The sequence below is a fragment of the Notothenia rossii genome (genome assembly GCF_949606895.1).
Source record: "Notothenia rossii genome assembly, chromosome: 4".
In the NCBI taxonomy this organism is placed as follows: domain Eukaryota; kingdom Metazoa; phylum Chordata; class Actinopteri; order Perciformes; family Nototheniidae; genus Notothenia; species Notothenia rossii.
The window spans coordinates 83,825,004-83,832,069 of NC_136902.1; positions in this window are offsets into that span (position 1 = coordinate 83,825,004).

Below are 7,066 nucleotides of genomic sequence, written 5' to 3' on the forward strand. Positions count from 1 at the left end.
ATTAAGACAATCCTCCTCGTTATTAAAGCTCTGCTATCCACCAGAGATCACAGCCACAGTGTGTGTGTGTGTGTGTGTGTGTGTGTGTGTGTGTGTGTGTGTGTGTGTGTGTGTGTGTGTGTGTGTGTGTGTGTGTGTGTGTGTGTGTGTGTGTGTGTGTGTGTGTGTGTGTGTGTGTGTGTGTGTGTGTGTGTGTGTGTGTGTGTGTGTGTGTGTGTGTGTGTGTGTGCGTGCGTGCGTGTGTGTGTGTGATTTAGAAAGGTTGATTAAATGGTTGTGTACATATAGGGCAGGCCTATTTAATTGGCAGTATGTGGGCCAGATCAAGCCAATTAAAAAAAGGGAAAAAAATAGATCCTTTCTTTCAAGAGAGTATGAGAAAATAAAAAAAGCTATTGCTGTTTATCAACGTAACTATTGACCCAAGCAGCGCCAACATCAGTTTGCACTAGTGAAGAATATAACTGTAGATGCCACCAAAAGACATACAGGAGATACGGCTAGCTACTCATTTCATGATTGTTTTGTTTTGTTACATTCAAATGATATATTAAAAGGTGAGACAAAGGAAAAAGCCTGGCCCTTCACTTTTGTTTAACCTTCTTAAAAACGTTATTAAATAGGTTATTGTGTGTGGAGACTAAAATAATAAGCAATAGATATGTGACATTGTTTTCCTATAGCTCACCCCCTACAGTTACAAATTGGTCATGTTCAAATAAATGCACAATGAAGCAAAATAGGTTTGTTAATGATTCTCTCACATGCTTCACTATTCAGTTATACACATTTCCCCCTCACATCAGTCTTGTTTTGCCAAAAACACCAGATGCATGTCTATAAATGATGATGTCATAGCTTTAATCCCCCACCCCCTTGAATCTCAGCCCACGCCCTGAGCCCCTCTCTCTCTTCTCTGTGTAGACCTCCAGTCCCCCCAGTGGTCATCTTTGGTCAACACAGACTGCTCTGATTCTAATGACATGATACTGCTTCAAACCAACAGGGGGGGATGTGACCCCATTAAAGATCAGCCTACACTGGAGAACAGATCTTTAAATGCTCTCAAAGGCAGATGAAATAACCAAATACTGGTCTTTATAACCCATTACATGTTTAAATGTGATTTATTTTTGATTGTATTTAAATCGTATATGTTACACATTTTTTTCTGGCTCTTTGATGCTTTTACAGCTTTAGCTTTTCTAATAAATCATAGTTGAGGAGAGGTATTCACATAGTTGTAAGGTTCAGGCGAGGGGTGAGAACCAGAGGGGCGTAAGTGACATTTGACCAACTTTACAGGAGAGCCAAAACAAAAAATGACCATACTTTGTCCTGACTTTGTTTATTAAATTCAATCTTTAATATGAAAACTTCATAAACATGTGGATGACAATATACTTAATGAACAATATTTTGACTTTCATTGAAAAAAATATTCTTCTTTTTTTTTTTAATTCGGAATAAAGTCACATGCGCCTTTTTGGAACTAAGATTTTATCTCATATGATCTAAGAAAAAGGGCGTATCTGATAAAAATAAGAAAAAGGCTTTACATTAATGAGTTCAAAAGTAACAGTAATCAATTGTTATAATAACAATATTATATGAAAATATCCTTATATCATATTAGTTAATTGAATGTAAAAAACATTAATAACCATTTTGCCAAATAGTTAATTATTTAGCCATTTCCCCAAATAACCAATTGTAAATAGGCTACAGAGTCCATTGTGATCATATAAAATATCAATATCACATTAGTTCACTGAATAACAATAAATTACATTAAACCTGGCCTAATAACTGTTTGGCAAGTCAAAAAAGACTTTAGAACATTGGGAATGTCAAATATAGTAATATAATTATATATGACAACACCATATTTCATGCAGATCATTTACGTTTCAGATTGATTTGAAACGACATACTAGCCTACTCTGCCTGAATGACTTGCAAAGACTGGTAGAAGTCCACATAGGAATGAGGGATACTCCCATACTCCCATTTGTGTGAGCACGTCTTTCTTTTTCACAGCAGTGATCCCAGGTGGACCTGTGTGCATCTTCTTTGGTTCAATTGCAAGAGCACCTCTGGTCTCCTGCTTTCCAACGTGCAGTTTGGTCGGACAGCTCATATTTGAACTGAATCCTTTTCGGATTCTCTTTTGTGTAGCACAGCCATTTCATTTTCTGCCAACGAAATGTTTGTCCCTCTGTGTCTTTGCTTCTGTTTCGGACCGTGTGTTGTAGGGCCTGTGCAATTAATCGTATTTTAATCTCGATTACGATTTTGGCTTGCAACGAGGTCCACAGTTTCCCCGCAGCGAGGCCTCCGCCCCCCTGTTGACAGTTCACGAGCGTGCCCCCTCGACTTCATCCACCACATCACAGTCATCAATTAAGGACGCACTTTACAGTGCAACAGCCTACTCAAGCAGCTCGCAAGGACACAAAGATATAACACATGCCATCACATTCTACATAGCTAACGACATGTGCCCGGTTAGCATGGTTAGCAACCAGTGGTTTAAGCAACTGGCTAAACTATGGACAAGCGTTACGCGATGCCATCTCGGTAACATTTCACCAGATCTGCACTGCCTGCCCTATATGACAAATGTCGTGGGGAAGTTAAAAAAGATGTGGCTTTAGCTGAATACTTTGCAGTTGAGTTATACTTAAAGTTCAGGGTGATCAACTGTTAAAAAGATATTGTTCAATTTTTTTTATTTTTTTTTAAGTTCAATAAATGGATGTTTTCAAAGTCAATGAAAAATTATATTTAATAATCGTGATATCAATATTGACCAAAATAATCGTGATTATGATTTTTGCCATAATTGAGCAGCCCTAGTGTTGTGAGAAGGACTTGAAATCCAGAAAGTCACTGTGCCCAAGCTCAATCACCTTCTATGGCCTGTTCCTCCTTGCCATCCTCACAAGAGTGTGCAGTAGTACCCCTCCGAACATTACAAAGGCCCTTTTTTTTTCTGTCGGTCTCAATGGCTGCATGAACACTGTCACATTCCATCTTGCTGTGTCCAGACTCCATGAATGTATGGTCAATAATGGAGATGGGCAAGGTGTTAACTGCATGGAGACACATGGCACTAAAACCAGCATTCCTCTTCTGCCCACCACATGTGTCAGAGTACAGCAGCACATGCTCAGTACCTGAAAGAGTTGACAGATACTGGAACATGCGTGTGCTGATCTCTGATGAGTTGAATTCTCTGTTGAAGATGGATCTGTAGAAACTAAGTTTCCTTTGTCACTCAGCATTGACTTTGAATCCTGGATTATTTCATTCTCTTCATCAAGCTCTTCTGCATCTTGAAATAAGCTTAGTAACACTTCTTCAGCAGTGAAAAGCTTTCTTCTCACGGTTGACCTAGCTTGCTTACATTATGGTGTCAGCCATTTTGACTCAAGTGCTATCCAAAGGCTTTACCCATAATACATTTCTCAGGGCCAAAAGGGCGTAAGTGCACTTACGTCCTTTTGGCCCCAAATAGTTCATTGTGTTCTGTGTTAGGTCTTTTGGTTTTTGATGAATAACTCTGGATTGGTTTAGAATTCACATGCACCCTTTTGGCAGTAGAAAGAGCTCATCGAAAGCTTTCATTTGATATAACTCATTTTTGACCAAAATAATAATAATAATAATAATACATTTATTTTGGGGGGCGCCTTTCATAACACCCAAGGACACCTTACAAATGTACAATTCACATTTACAAATGTTTTACAATTTTACCTTATAAATTAAAACAGTGGATTTAGTGAAGTATCAGCCGGGGTAAGACAAGACAAACAACAGGAAATTGACTACAAAAGGACACAAAAGAACACAGGGTACAGATTATAAAGAAAATGCCAGTTTGAACAGGTGAGTTTTGAGTTGGGTTTTGAATGTTGTTATGGAATCAGACTGTCGGATGTGTAGTGGCAGGGAGTTCCAGAGTCTGGGAGCCGAGCAGCTGAAAGCTCGAGCACCCATGGTTATGAGGCGATAGCTTGGGACGGTGAGAAGAGCGGAGGGTGCGGGAGGGGGTGTACTCCTGAAGGAGGTCGGTGATGTAGATGGGAGCAAGGTTATGGACAGCTTTGTATATGAGTAGGAAGCCAGTGTAGCTGAGTGAGAATGGGGGTGATGTGGTCGGATTAGTTGGTGCGGGTGGTGATCCGGGCAGCAGAGTTCTGGATTATTTGCAGTCTATTGAGGAGCTTGATGGGAAGGCCATTCAGAAGTGCATTGCAGTAATCAATCCGGGATGTGACGAATGAGTGGATCAGGATTTCAGTGCTGGGTTGGGACAGAGATGAGCGGAGTCTGGAGATGTTCCGAAGATGAAAGAAGGCGGTGCGGGTGATGTTTTTTATGTGTGGTGCGAATGAGAGGGAGCCGTCCAGAATGACACCGAGGCTTTTCACTAGGGCAGCGAATGGTATGGGGAAGCCGTCGATGATGATGTTTGGTGCTGGGGTGTTATGTGAATTGGTGAAGGTGGATTTGGAGCCGATGAGCAGGGCCTCAGTTTTGCTACCGTTAAGCTTCAGGAGGTTCCTGCTCATCCAGCCCCTGATGTCCTCAAGGCAGGTGGTGAGGGAGGTTGGGGGGAGGGCAGTGGTGGGTTTGGAGGAAATGTAGATCTGTGTGTCGTCGGCGTAGCAGTGAAAATTAACCTCATGGTAACGGAGGATTTTGCCAAGGGGGAGGAGATATATGATGAATATGAGTGAAATGTCAAAGTTCAGTGAAAATGTCACTTACGCCCCTCTGGTTCTCACCCCTCGCAGGGTACTTTAGACACTCTGAGATATTATGGGTGAATATGGGGTTAGGGGTTAAAAATTAAACACTTTGTCACTTTAATAACCAATATTTACTTGTTAGCATTGTAGACAATTACATTCTCAAGCTAATTGTTAAATGCTCATTTTAACAGGTGGTATATTTTGTTTTAGTTCTTTAGTAGTTGCAACCAATTTAGGGTTAGTCTAAACCCGCTAACCCTTACCCAGTTCTCAAGGCAGATATTTGAAATCATCCAAGCAACAAAAGCACAAGTGTTAGCAATATTGTTGACAATGCTCTGTTTTTTAATCGCATTTTACAAAATGAAAACTAATGCCTGCGTTGAAGTAAGAAATCTTAAATACGTAGTCACCCTTTAATTGTCTAAGACATTCGAAACCATGGTCCCATTACAGTATGTTCAAAGTGATGGCACTAATGTGATAATAATGAATCCTTTCTGCCACTTTCTTTTCAGTGCTGTATTTATCACAGTAATCTTTAAATGAGGCTTTTAAATGATCCTCCTTGACCCCTTATCTTTCATACCCTGCTGATCGCTGATCCCCAACATGTTCACAGAGTATTCAAAGTGAGAAAAAGTCATGTGGATGTTGTTCATCAGTCGATTTGAGCCACAGCAGGCTCGCTTAGAAAGATACAACAATAGATGCTAAAATCCTTGAAAGCATAAATCTACCTACTCACTCTGCATCATGCAGCGTTTCTGTTTTCTAATGCTCTCTTGGGTTGAGGTGGTCATTTCACATGACACAGAACCATATTGAACACACACACTTTTATACATGCATAATGGCAAATGCATATGAGAGTTACTATTGTAGATAATTTCACTCTGTCTCTTTCTCATCTCCTCACCTGTAATGAGAAGACAACGGATCAAGGACCTGTCTGCGTATCTTGGCAACTATTATATGAACTAAGAAAGCAGGTGAAGCAAGCAAAGGATTAAATAGAGAAAGAGAGAGTGTGTCAGAGAGAAAAAAGAACACTGCAGAGATAAGATATTCTCCGTTCATGCAAAATGAGTTCATTAGGAGAGTGAGAGACAGCCATTGCTGGGAATCAATGTTTCTGTGTGATAAAAGCTGGGAGCGACAGATCGCAGGGAAAAAAAGAGTTTAATTTCCTGTTCTTCATAGGCAGCGGCAGTATCAGTGGATCAGCACAGAGGCTGGGTAGTGGAAAAAATGGAGAGGCAGGGAGAGGACAGACGGAGCAAGTTAGAGAGGTAAATGCCAGGATTTTTCTGTCAGAAAGAAAAGAGTGACCCTACGGATCTCTGTCAAAACACATTTATATCAAGAACTGAGGGGAGAACGACGGAAAGACAGTTGAAAGATATGTCAAACTGAGCTGCTCTCTGGAAAGTGAAAAGTCAAATCCATGAAGTACTGTATGAAGGGTTATCTCTGTTCAAAACCCATATGGGATTTGTCAAATTGACAGACATATTTGAGAAAGTAAGCACATAAAAACACACATAGAGCCTAGGTTGGCTTGCCTAAACTCATAAAAGAAAATAAAAAGATATGAGAGCAGGAAAAAGAGATGAAAGGAGCTGCAGGTCTTGATAGACACCTGATAGGGAGAGGGGCTGGCAGCAGGAAGATGCTGAGATGACAGGTAGAACAGAGGTGGAGGGATACGCTGGCTGTGCTGTGCTGTTTAATATAGATCTGCAGTGATAAGGCCAGGAACAAAACACAGGGAAGTGAGCTCAGAGGAAATTGCCACAATAAAGCACACGTATAGGAAAAACTCCTGGCACAGTGTGTGGATGCTCACATGATTATGTGCACGTTCAGGGAGAGGGCTATCCAACCCAAGAAATATATCCTCTCTGGGTTTCATTTCAAACCTGACAGGTAGATCTGCTGATGTGTGGAAAGGAGGAAGTGAAATAATGAAAGTTCTCTTAAAAGTTTCTTCTCACTACCTCAGGATATTCAGAGTCACGTTCAAAGCCAAGACAGTTTACATAAGGAATTTGCTTTGGTTTGTAATGGTGCATAAATAAATAGTCAAATGGATTATAACTATCATAAAAACTAGTAAACTGTACAATAAGAAAACAATGAGAACATTTAAAAAATACAAAACGTCAGTAAAAAAGACACAAAAAATGTATGTGCAGAATTTAAAGTGGACAAGCTGTGCAGTTTTAAAACAATGAACACCTGTTCTACATTCGCTACTCAGATGAGTTAGTTGAAGATAATCCTCGCAGCAATACTGAAGT